Raw genomic sequence first — 22,481 nt, 5'->3', positions numbered from 1 at the left:
GTCTCTGGTTCTCCGTCTTCACTCCTCGCCGTCTCTTCGGGGGTGATGTCACACGCCATCCACATCGCTTCCTGTGTTTTAGCCACTCCGGTCTCGCTGACGTGTACAATGGGAGGATCCTCCTCCTCCGTGTAAACCCACTTAAAGGAGCCGCGTTCCTCTTCTTCATGTTCGTCGTACTCCGTACCCCATGACTCTGTCTGTAAGGAAGGAGGTTGTACCGGGTCAGTACCAGGTGCCCACCATTCATCTGCAGCACGCAGCCTCACCCCGTTACAGGCACTATAGTCCTTTCTCCATTGTCTTTTTATGATGACATCTCCCTTCATGATTTATGGACTAGCTGCTATGCTGACTATATTTGTATTATGAATTTTCCTGCTTGATATGGCACGTATACTGCATGTTAGGGCACGTTAATTAAAATAAATATTTTAAACTATTCTGTTTCTCTGTCAGATCTTATTGCGGACAAGTACAAGAGAGTGAGCGAAAGGGTGTGTCTTGTTACCGCGATTCCTGAGAGATCTGGGAGTGTTGTGTTCTGGGGTGTCTAATCATTTGTTTCTCTGTGAGTGAGTAGGAGAGCAAGTGTGACACTATAGCTAGTTGGTCCTGGGTTCGTGGGTACTAGGGTGGTGGGAAAACTCAGTCCCTATACACCAAGGTCCCATTTGCTACGCATAGTTCTGTATTTGTGCAGAATCCCTGCAAGAGGATGTGGGCTCCCAAAGACAGAGTAATAGAACTGGCCCTGCAGCATACATGCATTGCTAATATAGCAGCTAGGAAATTTCAGTGGTTTGGCGAGTTTGTACCAGAACCATAACTCACTTTTTAGCTGTTTTTTCTGTCACGATAGATAGATAGACATGTATACGAAATGTATTAATACGTAGAAAAGAAAAATTAATGTAGGGAAGGAGTCTACCTCCCCTGAAATTATTACCCCATTATAAATCTCCCAAGATCAGTGACAAAGCAATCATTAGATCTGAGATTACAATGTGGAACCCTACGGGCCTATACAAAGGCTGTACCGACTTTTTTTTTATTTCTGTCTCCAGTAGGAGGTAGGTGTCCTAAGAACAATACGGATCTCTATTACAGTATACAGATGCTCTGCTTCTTTATTTCTATTTCTTTCAGTGAGTGAGGGGGTCTTAGTTACACAAAGACTCTTTGCTACAGACCCCAACTAAGAAAACCAAAACCACCTCTTAAGTATCACTTGCAAGTGCAGCTCGTTCCTTGGTGTACATGCCCCATATAGGTTTTAGACAGGCTCATACGTCCTTACCTGACCCTGTCATAACATTCATATTTCATTTTCTAACTCATTTAGGCAGAACATGTAATGAGGAGATTCAACTGCATCCTATGCAGGGGATTTGGACCTTTGGAACTTGCTGGCGTGTTGCCTTTCCTCCATGTTGAAATGGAAACACATGACTAATAGATGACCCATGCAATCATGGCTGATGGTTAATACTGTATGCTCCAAGCGCCCTCTTGCATGATATGGGCCTGTGTTCCGCTTTCAGATAATGGCTACGTAAACGGCTTGCCTCCAACCAGATCTCTGAATTCCTTGGGTTGCCTAGCTTCTGTGGTGCGTTTGAGCCCCAGTGCTAGTGAACTGCATGTGATCATGGTGTGGTGATCAAAATGAGTTTGGACTTTTTCCTATCAGGTTGTTTGTGAAACTGACCACTGGCATTCTTTATGTGTACGCACCATGTGCCTGTGTGAAAGAATTGTGCCTCTGAGGAGGGGAGATTGTCAGGAGGAACTCGTTACAATCCATAAAATCACTGGATGCATGTCTAAGTCTACAAAGGCACTGGCATACTGGCATGCCTTGGTTATAGTAATAGCCCTAAGGATATTTCTTTATCACATAGTTGCTGACTTTGGCATTTGTGTTTGGGAATCCTGGTTTCAGATCACGACTTCCCACTTGATGAAACAGTGGGCATACAGCCCTTGGTCTACTTTTTTTTGTCCAGAATCTTGATTTGACCTCAATCCTTGCACTTGGGTTGCGAGGAGTTCATTCATTTTGGTGTCATGAGCCAAACAGGAGGCCTTTTCAACAATGTCTGAGTGTGACCTTATTAATCTACTGGACCAGGAGATCCTAGTACCAGTGGCCTGGGGCGTGGTTGTTTTGAATGTTGTGTTTTCTATTTTGGGTATTGGCCTGCTTGATTTATATGTGCCAGTCGATCAATCAAAAAGTGAAAATGTATGATTAGTAAAATGCTGAATACATGATTAATATGATGAACATTTCGTTCATAATATGTTCTATAATTTGATAATCAAGTTTATTTAAATATATTCACAGTATTTAATTCAAGTGCCGACTGCTTTTTTTTTTTTACATTAGTTTATTGATTTCTACTTGCTTCTTGAAGGTTTACAACTACATATCTTGTTTATTATTATTCAAAAGAACACAGTCTAACAGAATGAAAATATTTGAAAGGTCATCAGGTCAATTTATGTTAGTTGTTTAAGCAAGAGTTTCTAACAACAATTTTTATGTTATAACCATCAGGCAAAGAGAGTGAGGAGGCGAGGGTAATCTTCATACCAGGCGGCACTAGAACAGGCAGTACAGAATCTTTCTCCAGTCCCAATTGTAGGCTACCGCAACTCCAGGAGCTTAGTGCAGCTCGTCTCATAAGACAAGAATAGCAGATCTTATTAATTCTATAATCATAAAGCGTAATGTTCAAACCGGTATGTTGGTGTGTACAATCTATAAAACCTATAATAGGTTTTATCTTCTGCTGTGCTAGAATTGGATTGGAGTTTAAAAGTAGCAGAATGAGGGTAGGATTGCTATAAATGTATTACTGCAGTCATGTTGAGTGGTTTCTCTTATTAACACTTTTAGTAAAGATTCCTGCTGGCATTTTATTTGTCTTCATTGTAATTACAATTTATATTGTATTCACTATTGCAGGATCTTTACTCTAAAATAAATATTTAAAATGTATCCTTCAAATCCAAGAAAAATGTAGAGTACGTATCATTTAACGCCAGCCGCGGGCCCAAATTTTCCTGGTTTTGGATGACACACTCAAGAGACCAAGTATTACAGATAGCAGTGACGTCCGTTGTTCTATTGGTTATCTCCTTCAGCTCAATTTGGCACATCATATTTTCCTGTGGGTTTGCCAGGTGCGTGAGTTATAAAAAGATGTTCCCAAATTTGATTTCAGTGATTTGGAGCTCATGTTTTTAATTTGTTTATTGAAAATGGCACAAGCTCCTATTCCAGAAGGTCCAAATTACATGGTGCCAGTCACACTACATCCCCGTTCTAAGGGTGCCCCTAACACATGGGGCGAGGTAACATCTGTTGTTAATGCACATGCTGAATATAATTTTGAAATATTTTGCTCCTAGTTGGAGTTTGATGCTATATATGCCATTACTGGGCACTTTCTTACATACAGACATGCTGCAATTCCACCTAATTATGTACCCTATTGTGACTTGAAAGTCCCAATAGGATATTAAGCTCATCAACCTTGGATTGGTAGTCAACTACCACATGTAGTGCCAAATATTAGAATGCGTCCCCTAAGCAAAGATGGGGCAACCTGGCCCATGTTGCATGGGTACACACCATATCTTGATGTAGCAAATCTGGCACTCCCAGCCGTTTCACTGTACTGTTTTTTTTTTTTTACTGTATTTGGGATGGCCTTGGCAAGTTCTTAATGCTGAAGCGGGGGGGGGGGGAGGGGGAAGGGTAGGTTCATTGTTCCTTTGTTCCGTTGTTGAGACTCGGTGTACATACTACTTAGTGAACAAGCATGTTGATACGCTCCTGGCCGCTTCACCCGTCATGGCAGGGCAGAACAAAAAGGGGATGAGTACAGTGTGTGGTAGCCTCAATTTACTCACCTGGAACATGAACGTACACTGGTTAAACAACCCTAAAAAGGTCAGGCAAGCGCTTGCAAAGGTCAGGCAAGTACTTGCAAAGGTCAGGCAAGTACTTGCATACTTAGTCATCAGATATACATTGCATTCATACAGGAGACACATCTTACTGCACAATCAGTCACCAAAATTAGGACGAGATGGACACACACAACTGGCCTCTTCCTATTCTAGGGGAGTCCACTATATCATTAGGACAGGATCGACAGGCGACCAGAGTACTTTGAGAGGGAATGGGTAACTACGGACTCGCTGATGTATGGCAAGTTCATCAACCAGATGGTCGGGAAGGCACATTAATCTCCACCGCACACAACATGTGATCGCGACTGTATTACTGGCTGGTCTCTGCGGAGGCTAATACATGGGTGCTGGGCTTGCGTCACCTACCCAGGACACTGTCATACCACTCTCCCATTTTACTGTCCCTGGCACTCTCATCCAGGGCACCTCAACCCTTTCAATGGAAATTGCAGGCAACTACCATCTTAGATGCAGTCTTCAGAGACTGGGTGAGGCGGGCAATTGTACAATACTTCGATGGAAATAAAGGCTTGGTTATGTCGGCTGGTGTACTGTGGGAAGTCTTCACGGTTACCATTTGTGCCACCTGCACAGAGATGTGCGCTAGGGTAATGCAGTCCCTCTGCTCTCACCTACATAGTCTTGAGCACACCCTGCAGGCACTGGAGAGGGCTTACCAGACCGCTCTGGATCCTAAGACGCTAGCAAATATCAGAATGCACTTGACAAAGTATACCGAGGTGGCAGATCAAGAGAACCGTTATCTGTCCAAGGGCCAAGTGGCGCAGGCTTATGGGGAGGGGGGTCGACCAGGGCACGACCTAGCAGCCTGAGTCCGGGAACCTCGAGAGGCTACGCATGTTCTAATCATTACCACCCCAGATGGGGAACATTGTCACAAATTCTGAGCAATCCTAAATATCTTTGTTGAGTTTTATACAAACTTATACAGCGCAAGTCCCTCAGCAGATGAGCGTGACACGGCAATGTATTTGGATGACATATCACTGGCGTGGCTGTCGCCAGAGTAACAAGAGTTTTAGGCACAGTTTTAGGCACAGCCATTATCAGCAGAGTAAGTTGGCAACACCAATCGTGCATTACCAAACATTAAGATGCCAGGAGGTGATGGCCGTCCTCACAAATTCCGTAAGATGTTTTCAGAGATAATAATACCCCACCTCATGGAGAAGTTCCAGGAGGCGTACGACAGCCACTCGCAGGAAGCACTATTAATAGCATTCCTGAAGCCAGGCAAAGCGCCTGAGAAGGTAGACTCATACCGTCCAATAACATTAATCAACACGGACCTCAAAATCCTGGCAAAAATCATTGCATCCCGGCTACAACCCATACTACAGTCTATGGTCCTGCCGGACCTGCCGGGATTTGTCCCCTTGCGATCCACCACCCACAATCACTGCACGCTCTTTGCAGTCTTGCATCAATTGAATCCATCAATGCCAGCCGTCGCGGTCTTTCTTGACGCAGTGAAGGCGTTTGATTCTATGCAATGGCCATACATGTTCACTGTATTGGTCCAAATGGGAATGCCGCCAACTTTTTTCTGTTGGATTCGTCTACTATACACCAGTCCAGTTGCCAGAGTCTGGGTGAACGGCTTAGTTTCCGACCCCATGCGTATCTGTAGAGGAATGCGGCAGGGGTGTCCACTCTCCTCGATCCTCTTCACCCTAGCACTGAAGCCCCTCGCCAGCGTTATCAGACAAACACAATTGTCTGCTGCCCTGCGCTTTCGACAACGCCCCCTGGCCATCTCTCTATATGCCGATGATATGGTGGTATATGTGAGAGACCCAAAAGTGAACCTAGGCTTAACAGTGTGTAGGAGTATGTTAAATGTCAATGTGTTGGGGTGGGAGGAGGGCACCAAAATGGGCCGATTGCCTCCAAGACTTAGCGTATTGTAAGACCCTGCTTGAAACATATGCTGAAGAATTACCGCCGTCTTCAAGGCCAAAAGACTTTTGGGGCCCATATGTGTCCTATCTGCTATCCAGCACTTGTGAATACGGTGACTCGCTGAACTGAAACAATGTATACGTGTACGGTGAGGATGATCAGGAAGATACAGGTGCAATAGAAACATGATGTATATGGGAATGCTATGCACACAGCTTTTGTTTAAATACTCCTCAGCCACCAAAAGGACCCTTGGTATCATGCTTCATCATCAGGGTCTTCCCGCCCGCTGCGGGACGGGGCGTGCTGCGACCTACGACTACGTGGGAGCGCTGGCTATGAAAAACAATACTATGTGTGGTGTGTGAGTGGAAGGGTCAGAAGTGAGTGAATGGTGAAAATTTTTTAAATACCTTGCTCCGTGGAAAAAATAAATGCTACTGTTCCTTTGAGCTGGTATCGTTAAAAGTGAGGAAAGAGGTGGAGATGCTATGCTTTGTTGAGCAGTGCCTCCTGTGTCAACATGTTTCAAAGCCCTCCCCTGGCTTCTCACCAGGACCTGGAAGAGATCCCTGTGAGGCAGTGTCCTGGTGAGGAGATAACCTTGATATTTGTGTGACTATAGGTACCCTTTCCCTCCCGTTTTGAAGGCTCGTGGGGCATTATCTGGTTGATATAAGAAACCCATTAAGCAATATACCTACTGGGGTATAGTATACTGCGCATGTTACATTTATGTGCACCACTTAGTTAAGATTATATGTAAATACACAGTTGTTTTGATTTGAGTGTAGAAGGGAATTCTTCTGGGATCGTGATGAGAAACCATTGTAGGAGACACACGTATTCTGAAGGAACACTTCTATACTTTCCCATAAGGGTGGATCCCTTTGTTTTTTGACCATATAACTTGAGGAGGACGTATCCACCTCTTCTGCCCTTCTTGTGTTACTGTGATATGGGAATGCTATGCCAGAGTCTTTGTGGGTTTTTGTACTATGACTGTCTGCATAGAACTGTAAAATGAAACTTCAATTAAAAAAAAATGAAAAGTGTGTGTGTAATGTAAAATGGGCGCCACTGTGAGGGAAAAATAAGTGGCATGTTTAGGGCCTCAAAAACGGCAGCTAAAAGGAAATTGCGTTCCTCCCCACCGCTGGAAGATACCTTCCGGGCAGTAGAGCTGCAGAACAGAGAGGGTCTGCGGTGTTCCCTGCCGGCTGCCACCTCACATCGCTCCAGCCGCCATCTTAGGGCTATGAGTCCTCAAGCAGCTATCCGCAAAAGGCGGTCTCGGCAGCCCACTGGGAGCCAAGGGGGAATCCAGAAGGGGGCCCTGTTTCACCTGCACCCCTGGGAGCCCAATGGATGCATCCAGATCATGCTTCCAGGCAGTATGGGGGAAGGATGATACTCGAGTGTCAGAAGCTCTCTTAATAGCTGACCGCCTACTTGGCCGTGCCCCCAATTTGTGTTACTTATAGGGATCTTTCTAGTGAAAAACAACTTGTGCACTGAAATGTAAGAGTCAGGCTTACCAATATTTAATACAATGCAGCGCAGCAATGAAATAAAAATATGGACCAGCTGCTCTCTTCCAAAGGGCTGGCACACATTCAAGCTCCTTACTGCATAGAACTTTGTGTAAAAACCATGGATGGTAGCATGGAAATGCCCAAGCACCATAGATGGAATACCCACTGACACAAATTATTTATTTAAAAACCTTTTCAACGCAAAAAATGTTTACACAGGAAAGTATGTAGTTTATCAACACTTTGAGGCCCATTAGGATCTTGGCGGATCGCCACCGCCCGCATGGCGGTGGCGATCTGCTGAGATCCTTCCCCGCATATATGAGTGAAAATACGCTAAGTCTGGGAAGCAACAACTCTGACCACAAAGTGGCACATGTGTCAGAGTTGATTACTGGTTGACTATTGTATTTCCCTCGTTCTAATCAGAACTATTTTTCCTTATTGCGTTTCCCATCTTTGTGTTTTATTTGTGTATGCCTAATGTATGTGTATATTCATTTGTGTATTATTTTTATTGATTAAGTGTATTGATGATTGGACATACTGTGTTTTTAATATTTGTCTGAATAAATTTTATTATTTTTATGAATTTACGTTTACATTTCCTCTGTTCATTTTGTTTTGAATTTAGCGCTGTTAATGTGAGTATGCATGGTATATAATTCTACCCAAAGGGGACTCCTTGTTTGACACTTGCATCCTAATGGCAGCCACAGGACCCCAGTCCTTATGGAGGGCGGTCCCTTTGTACGATGGGATGGCGGGTGGACAAAGTCCGCCCGCCATCCTAATGGGGCCCTTTGTTTCACTTTTACAACTTTGCTCTGGTGCAAAGTGTTAATAAATCTGGCCCCCTAGTGTCTGAAAGCAACTTTTCTTTTAGTTTCTTTAAATTGTGCCTCGTATTGTAAATAGCTTCAAAGCACTAAAAGTAAAACCACTATAAACAGGTTCTAAATGTTATACATATTTTGTTTTACTTTGGAAGGCAAAATCCTTCTCATATTTATTCTGTCGCTCTCTTGAGCATATTTGGTGACATTTTGCATTTTCTGCCTCTTGCTGTAGAGAGTGGCAGGGGGCTACTATGTATTTGTAGATTAGGTTGAAAGTGCTAAAAGGGGCTATAACCCCTGCTGTTCTTTCCCCGGACACTTAAGTTGCCTTGATGGTTACCTTTGAAGAGGACTAAATGGGTAGGGAGAGCAAGGAATGCATGAGGCTGGGGCAGTAAAAGAAAAACAAAACAAAGCCTTATTAGTCAGTAAATGGTTTTTGAAAGGACAGCACAGCATATCTGATGAGGCTCATTTTGAGGGGTTTGTCAGCCGAGCCAAGAGCAGCCGACGGTAGTGGAAGAACGGAGCCATTCAATGCTGCAGCAGCCTGGGCGGTGCAGACGATGGGGTTGAGATGGGGGCTAAGGGTGGGGCGAGAGCCCTTGTAGCCAAATAGGTGTTGCGCGCCTGGCTATGTACTACAAAAACCAAAATATATAAACTTATCTTGACTTGTATATGTTGGGCCATTTTTTACTACATTTATATTGTGTGATCTCCTCAGATGTGTATGTAACACTGAATTTTTCTCCTGAATTTTTGTCTTGAATTTTGACATTTTGTCCTGGATTTTTATGTTCATGTCCAGAATTTGTCTCCATGCCAGGCACCTTAGATGGGAGCAATTGGGTAAAATGGGCTAACCCATTGCCCCATGCTGTATGCAGGTGGTGGGTGGAAGCAAAATATGAATGTAATTTTCACAGACCAGTGGATGAAGCCCTCTGACCAAATGTCTCTCTAACTTTATGTATTATATAAATTTATGTAACATATATATATATATATATATCTCCCCAAATGAAGCTGCTCAACAAGCGAAGTGCCACACACGACGTTCCTTTCACCATTATTTATTCAGGAGGCTGCAGCAAATCCAGCGCACTTCATACAGCATCGTGATTTAAAAGCCTATTTTGCCAAACGCGTTTCTGAAGTGAGTCTTCCTTGGTCACTGGCAGGCATGTGGAAAACAGGACCAGCTGCATTTCATTTTTCACCAGCACTTGAGTTCATAGTCCGGCCCTCCTAGGGGGCGTGTGCACGTATTGCATGCTGGTACATGAAGTTTCAGGTGAGTAAAAGCTTTAGTAGTAGCAGCGGTCCCCCAATTTCCTACAATAATTAGAGTTACACGTGCCTAGAGACGCCATTTTTGCTGCTTACTTTCATGCTTCCGGAATAGGCGACGTCGTTCCTTCTGGTTGCTCTATCCTGAAAGCAGCCGGACCTATATATATATAAAATATATATTTTTTAAAGAATAGGTAGTGGCAGTGAAAACTGTCTCGAATGGCATACTTAATAAGCACTGGAAAATCTAATAGGTCTCACCTATACAAAAGCTATTGGCTTTGCCAATGTGTTTTAGCCATGTTACACACCAATGTGGCTACTGTTCAGTGTGGCTAAAATGTAATGGTGTAAGGGAGAGTGGTGTGGAGTGGAGGGGCATAGAGTGGGTTGCAGACGAGAGCTGTGGCGTGGCATAGAGGGTTGCAGAGTGGTGTGGAGGGAGTAGTGACATGGAGTGGAAGGGAGTAGAGTGTCATAGAGCGGAGTGGCATAGCATCAGAGTGGAGAGGCGTAAAGTGGAGTGGAGTAAAGCAACGTGGAGTTGGGTGTAGTGGAGTAGAATGGTATAGAGGAGTAAATAGATTGTTGTAGAGTGAAATGGCATAAAGTGGAGTAGTGTAGTAGAGTGGAATGGCATAGAGGGTGATGCACACTTACAACGCAACTTTTACGTCGTAATGCTGTTACAACGCAGCTATTACAACGCAGGATCCATTACATCGGATGCCATTACAACGCATGGCATTACATCGCATATGCTATTACAACGCATACCATTACATCGTAAGTATTGGTAAGTATATACATTTTTTTTATTTTATTTAATATTATATAATTGATTTAATTATTATTAATTATAAATAAAAATAAATAAAAATATTTATTTATGTTTTTAAATATTATAAATTAAATTTATTAATTTAAGTAATTTTTTAAAAAGGTATGAGTATAGGAGTATATGTTTTGGTGTACTGAGGTATATGTTTTGGGGTGTTTGGGTATTTTTTGGTTTTAGGGCAGGGTTTGGGTTTTGGGGTACAGGGGTGTTTTTAGGTTTCAGGGCTAGGTTTGGGTTTTGGGGTACAGGGGTGTTTTTAGGTTACAGGGTAGGGTTTGGGTTTTGGGGTACAGGGGTGTTTTTAGGTTTCAGGGTAGGGTTTGGGTTTTGGGGTACAGGGGTGTTTTTAGGTTTCAGGGTAGGGTTTGGGTTTTGGGGTAAAGGGGTGTTTTTAGGTTTCAGGGTAGGGTTTGGGTTTTGAGGTACAGGGGTGTTTTTAGGTTTCAGGGTAGGGTTTGGGTTTTGGGGTACAGGGGTGTTTTTAGGTTTCAGGGTAGGGTTTGGGTTTTGAGGTACAGGGGTGTTTTTAGGTTTCAGGGTAGGGTTTGGGTTTTGGGGTACAGGGGTGTTTTTAGGTTTCAGGGTAGGGTTTGGGTTTTGGGGTACAGGGGTGTTTTTAGGTTTCAGGGTAGGGTTTGGGTTTTGGGGTACAGGGGTGTTTTTAGGTTTCAGGGTAGGGTTTGGGTTTTGGGGTACAGGGGTGTTTTTAGGGTTAAGGGTTGGGTTTGTGATTAGGGCTAAATAAATTATAGTTACCATTTATAAATTAATTAAAATATATTTATTAAATTAAATTAATTATATTATATTAATTACATTTTTAATTAAATTAATTAAATTAAAAAAATTATTTTAATTAATTTAATTTCATTACAATTTTAAACATATTTAAATTAAAATAATTTCATTATATTAATTAATTAAAATTAATTACAATTTTTATTAAAATTAAATTAAATAAATAGATTTAAATTTATTAAATTAAATTAACTACTATTTTAAAATGTATTTTAATTAAATTAAATAAATTAAATTAATTAAATTAAATTAATTACATTTTTTTTAAAAAGTATACTTACCTATACTTACGATGTAATGCCATGCGTTGTAATAGCATCTGCGATGTAATGCCATGCGTTGTAATGGCATCCGATGTAATAGATCCTGCGTTGTAAAAATTCCGATGTAACGGAATGCGTTGTAATAATCCGCGATATAGTGACACCAATCCGGCATAGAGTATCATAGTGTGGAGCAGCATATAGGGTCGTGGAGTACAGTGGAGTAGTGTTTCATAGAATAGAGTGGAGTACAGGGGCAAGGAGTTGCATAGAGGGAGTAGTGCACAGCGTTGCATAGAGTGGACTAGAGTTTACTGGAGTAGAATGTCATAGAGTGGAGTATCGAGGATTCTAATGTAGAGTGGAGTCTTGCAGTGGCCTACACTAAATTGGCATAACGTACAGTGGTACAGAGTAGATTAGCGTAGAGTTCATTGGTTTTGAGTAAAGTGGTGTAGAGTGTATTGGTGTAGAGTGGGGTGACACAGAGTGCAGTGGTTTAGAGTAGAGTGCAGTATTGTTATTGTTATTCGACATTTGTTAAACGCAGATATCACCGTACGGTCTCATAGCGCTGATACTAGCAATACCAGTAAGTGACAGAGAGGGCGAACTGCGGGTGAGTGAAATTAAAATAATAGAGTTTTGAGGGACTTACGGAATTTCTTATGGTCGCTCTCTATTCGCAGGTGTATGGGCAGAGTATTCCAGATGGTGGGGGCGATTTTGGAGAGTGATCTGCCGCCGTATTTGACGGTACGGGTCTTTGGTATGGTTAAAAGATGTTTACTGGCTGAGCGAAGGGTTCTAGTGGGTTGGTACGTGATTAGTTTCTGCGCTAGGTAGCGGGGTCCATTTTTGTTCAGTGTTATGTACAAGGCAGCAGATTTTAAAGGTGATCCGCTTTTTAATGGGCAGACAGTGAAGGGACTTCAAGCTAGGGGCAGAGGGAGAACGAGGGGGGAGTTTGAGGACCAGTCTGGCCGCAGTGTTTTGCAGGACCTGGAGTCTGGTAAGGTGAGCTTCATTTATGGATGCCAGCAGAGCGTTACCATAGTCAAGGCGGCTGATGATCAGTCCTTGCACTAATGGCATACGTGAGGAGAGTGGTATCCATTTAAAGATTTTTCTCAGGCTGTGCATTAGCCCATAGCAAGTGCGCACTACCTGGTTGACGTGGCCGAAATTGAGAGTTTGGTGTCAATTGTCACACCTAGGTTGCGTGCTGCCTCTTTAGGAGATGGGCAGGGCCCTAACGTGGAGGGCCACCAGTCGTCAGCCCACAGTTGCTGGGCCTTACCGAAGAGTAAGATCTCGGTTTTTCCGGCATTAAGTTGGAGGTGGTTAGCAGTCATCCAGTCCTTAATGTCAGTCAAATATTGTTTGAATTTGAGTTTCGTGTAGGTGGGATCTGGATCAAGGGTGATTAATAGTTGGGTGTCGTCAGCGTACGACACCATATCAAAGCCATGAGCTTTGATTATCTTGGCCAGGGGGGATAGATACACGTTGAAAAGAGTGAGGCTTAATATGGAAACCTGGGGGACGCCCTTATCTATAGGCTGGCTGCTGGATGTGAAAGATCCTATTTAGACTTTCGATGTGTGGTTGGTGAGGTAGTTCTTGATCCAGTTAAGCGCAGTGCCCCCGACACCATGCTCATACAGTCGATCCAGGAGGATGCTGTGGGAGATGGTGTTGAAGGCTGCCGATAGGTCTAATAGTACCAAGATGGTGGATTGTTTGGCATCGAGGGCGAGTTTGATGTTGTCAACCATCTCCAGAAGTGCTGTTTCGGTTCTGTGGAAAGGTCGAACCCGGATTGTGAGGGGTCAAATAGGTTATTATTCTCAAGGTGCTTGTTTACTATTGTCTCCAGTACCTTCCCAAAGAGAGGTAGGAGGGAGATGGGTCTGTAGTTATTATGCACTTTTGGGTCAGTTAGGTTTTTTAAGAATGGGTTTCACTATGGCCTCTTTCCAGGTGTTGGGTACCGTGGAGAGAGACAGTGAGTTGTTGAGTAGATTAGTCAGTCTGGGTGTGAGGGCGGGTCCGATTTTGGATATGATCTGTGCAGAGGCAGAGTCAGTAGGGGAGCCGGATTTGATCCTAGAGAGGGTTAGTAGGACTTCTTCCTCGGTAATGGGGAGGAATTCTCTGAGGGGGTATGAGATGGGGTCTGGGGGTGTCAGGATTCCTAGCTGAAGGGGGTGTGCTTCCAGATTGTGGAAAAGAGCTGTGGATGATGTTGATTTTATTCACGAAAAAGACTGAGAGAGTCGACCCACTCTTGAGAGGAGGTAAGAGTTGGTTGGCAGGAGGGGGGATTGGTGAATTCTTTCAGAATTTTATAGAGCTCTTTTTGTGAGTCGGATGCTCGGTTGATTTTGTCCACTAAGTAGGTTTCTTTAGCGGGGGCAATGTGTTCCATGTAGCACCGATGACTAGTTTTATAAACCTGTTTATCTGAGGGATTTTGTGTGTGTCTCCATTTGCGTTCCGCCTTTCTGGTTGCCAGTTTGTCATTTTTTAGGTCAGGTTTGAACCAGGGGGAAAGTTTGTGGGGGCATTTCGTAGATTTGAATGGGGCAATTTTATTGAGTGTGGATGAGATGGCTTGTTCGAGTGACTTGGCCGCCTCATCAAGGCTCTCTGGCTTGGGTGGTGGGCGGAGGGCAAAATTGGTGGTGAAGGAGTATAAGTTTATTTTGTTCCATGGCCTGCTAGGTCGTGACTCTATCGCTGGATTAGGTTGGGCAGCAGTACCCGATAATTGAAACTTAAGGACATAATGGTCAGACCATGCAGTAGCATAGAGTAGTGTTCTAGAATTTGTTGGATTGTTCTCTATAGTTAATTGCTTTGAAAAACAGCTTTGGATATATGTTGAGCTATTTCTAGGCCCTTTTTCATCTTTTTCCTCTAGCGTTGCTGTTTCAACACCATTTGCACATCCGATGAACAAATCTGCAATGCCATGAGGAAACAGTTTCAACTTTCTCCATCACCTAGTGCTGCAATTATAGAATATTATTCTCTTGCATGTAAGCCAGACTTTATTGCCTTAACCATGCTGCTTCATTTACACTGTCTTTATCCTAATCCTTACTATTGGGCTCTTTTATGTATAATGTTGTCGGCACAGAGCTAGGACGAACAATTTTCATTGCGGCACTGTGTATTCTTTACGTTTACTCATGTGTAATGTTGTATGGTACCTGAAAATTTGCAATAAACATATTCAAACAAAAAATGCAGTAGCATAGAGTAGTGAAGTGTAGAGTGAAGCGGAGTGGTGCAGAGTGCAGTGGTGTAGGGTAGAGTAGAGTGGTGTAGATTGGAGTAAAGTTGAGTGGTGCAGAATAGAGTGGCATTGAATTCAGTGGCACAGTGCACACTGTTGTAGAGTACACTGTCCTACAGTAGAGTGGTGTAGAGTAGAGTGGGGGTAGAGAGCAGTGGTGCAGAGTATAGTGGAGAGCAGTGTCGTAGCGTAGATCAGTGTAAAGTGCAGTCGTGTTGAATATAGTGGTGTAGAGTACAGTAGGATTGATTGGAGTAGCGCACAGTCGAGTGGTGCGGCATTGAGTGCATTGTTTCAGAGTAGCGTGAAGTGGCATAGAGTGGAGTGGTGCAAGGTAGAGTGCAATGGTGTAGAGTGCAGTAGTGCAGAGTAGACTTGAGTGGCGTAGAGTGCAGTGTAGTGGTGTAACGTGGAGTAGATTGGCAGAGGAGTGCATTGGTTTTGAAGAAAGTGGTATAGAGTGCAGTGGTTAAAGTACAATACAGTGACGTGGTGTAGAGTGGTGCACAGTAGAGTAGCATAGAATGGAGTGCTGTGGTATAGATCAGAGTGCAGTGCATATAGTAGATTGTTTCAGGGTACAGTGCGGTGGTGCAGATTACATTGCTTTGGTGTAGAGTGCAGTGTTGCGGAGTGGAGTGGAGTGGCGTAGAGTAGGGTGGTGTGGAGTGGCCTAGACTAGAGTGGTGTAGAGTTCAGTGGCGTAGAGTGCATTGGCATAGAGTAGACTTGTTCAGAGTAGAGTAGAGTGCAGTGGCGTGGAGTGGTCCAGAGTACATTGGCGTGGAGCATGCATGGTGAGGTAGCACACTGCCATTTCAGACAACACGTTTTCAGTTGAAATTATCCTTACATTTACACAGACATACAGTTTTACTGATAAAAGTATTACAGTGCGCAAACGACAATGTGTGGAAAAGTCATCACCTAGTGTATTGGTTTATTTTCATCGTATTAAATTGTTTGATTCCAAAACACTTCAGAATTACTAAAAAATTGTGCTTCATTTGTGTTTTCCAAATTCTGATATATTGTTAAATACCTGCAGTTTATTGACAGACATTTGAATTTTGTCGTGTGCCAGAAAAAAAGAACATCCAAGACAGAGCCTGGCATTTGACCTCTGTCTTTGAATGCACAGCAAATGTGACAAGTTAAGAAAAAGATTTAAAGACCTGTTTACAAAAAATCAAACACTGGTGGAAGGATACAGTGAACAAGCTATGCTCTACGGGAGACACAGCCTGAAACAAATAAAGCTAGCAACTGGAAACCAAGCATGTGTGAGTTACAAACCACAAGGCCAATGTAAGCAATGGGCGCAATGCATTCCCAGGGAAGCTTGCCAAATGTCCCCAAGATGTCTTTAGCAAACCAGACAGCTGCACTATCTGGTAGGCTTCAACCTAAAAATTAGAACTAGACCAAATCACTTTTAGGAGCACAAACTGATCGGTGACTCTTCAGCCACTTGATTTGTGCAATCCTTTACTAATTCGATTTCACAACAGCCAAGTGTCTAAACAGACTGTGTTACCTGTTGTGACTATAGATCAGCCACTGGCTCACGACATTGGGGTCTGAGTGAGTGGGCAAGCCTACACACAATATGGCCAGCACAAAGGTAGCCCAGAGGATTCTATGCAGCTTGGGAAAACGAGCACCAGACTGACCGCTTGGCAGAAAAGGGAACAATCCTTGGCAAAGCCAATAGGTCTCGCCTCTGGGACCTCTTTCCTTTGCTGCCATTGCCTCTAGCCATGCTGTACGGCATCCCTAGTGCTGTGCAGCATGGCTTTCATAAAAAGAAAAAATATATAAGTGGCTGCATATTGTTTTGTAGGCACAAAAAACAACAATACATTTGCCTAAAAAAGGACGTAAGTCCCTTTCTTTTGTTTGCCGATCCAAGTTGGTAAGATGGCACACTCGAAGTATATGTCACACATTAACACATAGCCCAGCTGTAACTACGCCTAGTCTACACGCATCATTAATCAATTATTGAAAACGAATTTAAGTGTGAAAAAGTTGTTGAAAAGATTAACACCTGTAGTATAATATTTAGTAGAATAGGAAAATATTGTCTTATTTCAGTATGTGAGCAGTTTGTGTGAGAATGTATTAAAGTGTTTTTTAAAGCATACTTCTCTGTTAAGTTGTGAGTTTCGGAACAGCAGCCGTATGTAATGTTAATAGTCACCATCTGTTGTTGGCCGACATCAAGAAATCAGTAAAACTATGTAATTGCAAAGAATTATTAAAAAAAAACACATATATATTGTGTAAGTGGTCAGAAGAAAAGCATTGTGCTTCGTGACCTGAACATATAAATATGTGAGCCTTGAGGGCTCTGACATAGCAAATCATTCTAAACCATCTACATTCATTCATGTGTCTTAATCTAAAACATGGGTACTCGCAAAAATGTGTGCAGGGGCCACAAAGTATAATCTGTGGTGGGTCCGAGGGGCGCACTAATGCCAGCAGGGTGGAGGTAGGGGGTCAGGGATTATGTAAGGAGGTCTCAGAAAATTTTAAATAAACAGGCAATCATTTATTTGCAGGCTAATAAATGCTTGCCCGTTTATTTAACATTTTCTTCTGAATGTTCGTGCTCAGCAACTAAATAGCAGCTCGTGCTGTTGTTAACCAGGGGGGCCGCATGCAAAGGTCAAGAGGGCCAAAAGCAGCCCTTGGGCCATACTTTGAGTATCACTGATCTAAACTAATGGTTTTCTGCAGCCTATTGTAAATGAACTGTTAAAGAAACAGACAACTACTATAAAAAAAAGCTTTACTATTTCCCCGCACTCATATGTATTTATCAACATCATAAGCATGATGACTTGGGCCGCCCTCCCTGGGTTCAGAGCTGTGAGTTGCAGCTGACCTGAATCTTGACGGCATGCGCAGCAAGCACCTCCGCACTTCTGTATTAACCTTCAGTTTTATTCAAGTCACTATGTGAGAGGCGACATTTGCAAAGATTTTTTTTATTGCTGTTAATTAAACGCTGGTTTGCTTTTGGTAACTGGTGACAGAGATTATCAGTGTGCGATCAGACTGCATCTCCATGAAGAGCTGGAGCTGTAACAGGACTGTTTACAAGGTTATGCTCTATTTTATATCCGGAGTGGAATACGACAGATTGATCTTTGGCTACTACCGTGTAGGATAAGAGGTAGGGTAAAGGTATTTTGGTGTGGGGGTCAAGCAACTGGATCAGGTAGGTGAAGCAAAACACAGGAAGACCCAAGGTGAGGCAGCAATAGGGGCGAGTCTGTTGTTGGGGAGAATCAACATGGAGGTGGGGGGTCAAACAGAGAGAGAAAAGTACAAGAGCGAGAGAGCACACAATGTGGGTGGGAGAAGCACTGGATGAAAAAGGAATGGGGGTAATCACACATGGGCAGGAGGAGAAGCGAAAAGGCCGCAAGCACAACAGATGGGGAAACTTAAACAGAAAAAAAAGTAGCAACTGAAAACAGAGCTGGGGAAGGACACAAGTAATGTTTCCATGCTCCAGGGGCGGGACAAACCCAAGTAGAGAAAGTTGATTGCGTGAGGTTACCAGCTTGGGTTATTTCTAAAACACCGTACTCACCTGGGCCCATAAAAGATTCACACAAATAAGCTGGCCAAACCTGCGATGAAGTTCAGGTCTTTATCTGACTTGAATTATGAATTTTCCTGTACACCTTTTTTCTTACCAAACCATAATACCTTAATTTCCACTGGTCAATGAATCCGGTTGTTAGAATAATATGCATAAAAGTAACATTTACCCTTATTTCTTTAAATGACCACAGACTCGGGAGAGTTTTAAAACTTTATCTATGCAATATTTTGTGAGTCAAATATCAATACATGTCAGTTACCAATTTCTCAAGGAGGAAAATTATGATCAAAGTATAAATCTTTAGAGACTTAAAAAACTTTCTAGACATTGGTACCTGTGGAGGTTGAGAAAGGGAAAACAGTACAAGGACATACCACACAGATTTATATTTACCTAGAATGGTGCGAGGACCAACCCCTGGCCAAGGGCTGGAAAGAAAGGGCTCCCGACTAATCAGGAGCCAGCAGGTCAGGTCAGGACAGGTGCAGAACAAGACAGGACAAGAGGGGTACCCTCTTCTAAGTGCAACACCAGCATTACACCCCTCTCTGCAGCTAGTCTTGTTCCCCTTCTAAATGGACAGAGTCTTCTCCCTCAGCAATCTTCCCAATCTTCTTCCAGAGTGCTCGATCAGCCCTCTGAGTTCCGCGACATCCACGATCATCTTCAGCATACGTTGGGTCAGTGACAGGACTGTGACAAGTCAGACAATATAACTGACTAAACCTTCCTTAGTTATACCATTTTCCAGGGTATGTACCACCCCCCAATGATTCAATATCCCTTCATTTGATTGGTCAGTGGGACGGGGAGAGGTCATCGCACCATACTAATATGAAGACACTTCTAGTTGAACTTGTTCGATGTTCCCGCCCTTAAATTTATTTCCCAAGCTTTTAACCCACCAGCAACATTCATATTACTTTTAATACAATGTAATTTTTATTTGAACACATCTTCTTCCTTTCTACAGGTCAAGAGGTAAAGTTCTCCGGCGCATCACTGGTAAGATGGGAATTGGCATCCCTTCAATGTCACCGCTCGAGGTCTTGCAGTGTTCCCAGCACATGCGCCGAAGGTTTTCAAAATGGCGATTCCAGTCACCCTTCAGGCCCAAATACAAGCTAATTGTAAAGTCAAAGAAGGACACATTAGAATATAAATGAATGCACTGTATACCACTTATTTCTACTCTAATCCCATTATTTTACTTTAAATATTGCATTAGCAGATTAGCAAAACATGCAAGGTTTAGTTTAAGCAAAAGCATATGCATATGCAGTCTTTCTCGAACTTCAAGGGCTGTCTCCAAGATGTGGCCTGTTGGATGAATATGAATAAATTAAAGCTGAATGCCAATAAAACAGAAGTGATCTTCTTTGGTAAAGGCCCCCCCCCACCATCAGAGTTTTGGTGGCCAGCGGAGATGGGGCAAGCCCCCTTACCCAGCCTAACGGCAAAAAACTTAGGAGTGCGATGGGATGACAGTATGGCCTTTACCTCGCATATTCACCAAGTAGTTGGCTGCTGCTTGAGTAAACTGAGGAATCTGCGCAAGATTCTGAGACTTCTCCCTGAGAGCTGCCGGAAAACTGTAATCCATGCCACAGTGACATCTAGACTGGATTACGCTAACGGCCTTTATCTGGGATTACCTCAATATCCAACTCAAAAATTACAGTTGGTCCAAAATACGGCTGCGAGACTGTTAATGTGAATTCCTTTTAAGCATTCAGTCTCTCCGTATCTTCGATCACTGCACTGGCTGCCAGTTGCCAGCAGAATCAAATTTAAGGCACTTACCTTGGCCTTTAGATCTCTGTTTGGCACCTGCCCCAAGTATCTGAAAACCCGGCTCCCAAGATACTCCCAGGCCCGGGCACTTCGCTCCAATTGCCGCATTCGACTTGCCGTTCCACGTGTAAAAAGGGCCCGGCTACGGGGTTGAACCTTTTCGGCAAATGTCGCGACATTGTGGAACACCTTGCCCCCAGAAATTCAGCAGGCCCCCTCTGAAAACTGTTTTAAGCGACTGTTAAAGACCTGGCTCTTTACCCAACCACGCTAAGCACCCCTTCCCTAGTTCTCTGGGTTAACTGTGTTCTTCTTAGCGCCGGGACACCTCCTTGTGAGGTAGCTGTTCGCGCTTTATAAAATTCCGTATTATTATTATTACCATGTGAGGTTCAAAGCGGCCATTTTAGGCACTACTGCGCAGCTGCAAAGAATTCCCAACAAAAGCAAAGGACGTCCTACTACATAGATGCAGTAGACGCATGCGCAGATGAGTTCTCGCGTTTTCAGCAGCCATTTTTAGACACTCTAATTACTTGTTAGTAAAGCACATAGACCAACTTCCCCTAGATACAAAAATGTTGTGTGGTGCAATTATTAGTTTTCACAAAACATGTTGGTTAATTTGTTACATGTTATTTCGAGGGGTTTGAGTCCAAGCAAGTTTCTTTACGTATGAAACCTTGCTCCATCAAAGTATAGCCCTAAGGTGCTGCCAAATTGGAAACCAGCAAATGAGTGACAATGGGAAGCAATGGGTGGGCTTTAAACTCTCATCATGAGTCACAGTGGAGCTGTGCTCACTGGGCTCGTCATAACGGCTGCACACAGTCCACGCGCGATTGATTCCCCGCCTGTGCAGGCAAATTAATCAGTGGGCGGGGTTGTGACGAGCCCAACTCGTCATGAGCACAGCTTCACTGTGACTTAGGACGAGCTGGGCTTGTCACGAGCACAGCAGTGCCGTGCTCACCCCCCAGGCCACCCGCACTGTGGGGAATTACCCCAGCAGAGAAGGGGTTAAGCCCACTCACTGTAAGTAAACAAAATATCTCACAGAGAGCAGTCTCTACGAGACCTAAAGTGTTTGCATTTCCCCATGCTTCTTCGTATTCCTCCTGAATCCAGAATCCTGGCGCCAAGTCTGATCAGCAAAAAGCATTGGCAATGCCAAAAGGTCAGATAACGCCAGTGAAAAGCTAAACCTATTGGCTTTGTTGATACTTGTCTTCATTAAGTAGCAATGCTCATTGCTCTGTCATTTCCCCATCCCACATCTGTCTCTGTAAATTGTAACTCCCAGATCAGGGCTGAAAGCAACTGTAACGCTATTGCCTAGGCCATCTTCTTTCTATAAAATATTCTGAAAACCTCGCATCAGTTGTCTTCGTCAACAAAGTCTGGTCAGAAAGGTATCCGCCACCAAATACAAATCTGAATAGATTACGGATTCTGCTAAAAACGCCGTTCTGTTTTTTCCCCTGGTCGTGTTTATTCTTTGCCTCGAGTCGTTTCCAGGGCTAACTCTGAAGCCACATTAATTCAATATGCCAAACATGCATTAATTATTTAATCTGCTCGAGGTATCAAGCATAAAATACCTGTTTTAATCAAGAAGAGTACATTATATTCCATTGTCTTGCTGGGGATTAGAACCAGTGTTTGGCATATCCGGTTTCTCCATATACAATGCCATCGACGCATCAAGACTCGCATCTCATTCATTTTCTACCTGCCCATTACTTTGCGTAATAAGTAGCACCTGCTTCTGTCGAGCTCCTCAGGAAATGAACCTGTGGCCTGCTTTGTTGTCGGTCACAGTGCGTGAACCGTGTGTCTGGCCCGCACCCAGGGGATTCCTTGAAACAAATGATGTGACTGGCTCTCTGAGCACGCGCGTGTGACTCATCGCCGCCTCGCTCTGCGTGCCTCAATGTGGAATTTATAGCAAAAGGGCCACTTGAGGAAAGTGAGGAGGAGGAGGAGTCCGGGGAGGGGCCTGTGAGCCCAGTGAACAAAGGTCCCTTTGACACCAATAGCTTCTGCTGTTTAAACCCTGCAGCGCTGTATTTTCACGAATTAGTGTCCCTCTGAAACCAGGCTGCCACAGGGGAGAGGGTGCAAGGAATAACGGATCGCCACAGTAAGCACGTGACCTGCACTGTACTGAAGTGGTAGAGATTTCAAAGAGAAGGAAGCGGCTGGACGACTTCCGTAAGTTCCTGTTTACTTTTCTGCGCTGGCTTTTCCCTCAGCTTTTCCTCTGTTTACTTTTTACA

General features: G+C 43.5%; 1 protein-coding gene across 1 annotated transcript in view; it reads left to right on the top strand.

Annotated features, from left to right (window-relative positions):
• The first annotated feature begins 22,173 nt into the window (after positions 1-22,173).
• The window catches only part of GSDME (gasdermin E), a 392,371-nt gene continuing 392,063 nt past the window's right edge, over positions 22,174-22,481 (top strand). Inside the window, exon 1 of the mRNA XM_078663458.1 lies at positions 22,174-22,416. The gene's annotated coding sequence lies outside the window, so the exon portion shown is untranslated. The remainder of the gene's footprint in view (positions 22,417-22,481) is intronic.

Source organism: Lissotriton helveticus, chromosome 10 (genome assembly GCF_964261635.1).
Source record: "Lissotriton helveticus chromosome 10, aLisHel1.1, whole genome shotgun sequence".
Lineage (NCBI taxonomy): Eukaryota > Metazoa > Chordata > Amphibia > Caudata > Salamandridae > Lissotriton > Lissotriton helveticus.
The sequence above is the reverse complement of the archived record's forward strand: the minus strand, read 5'-3'. Positions and strand labels throughout refer to the sequence as shown.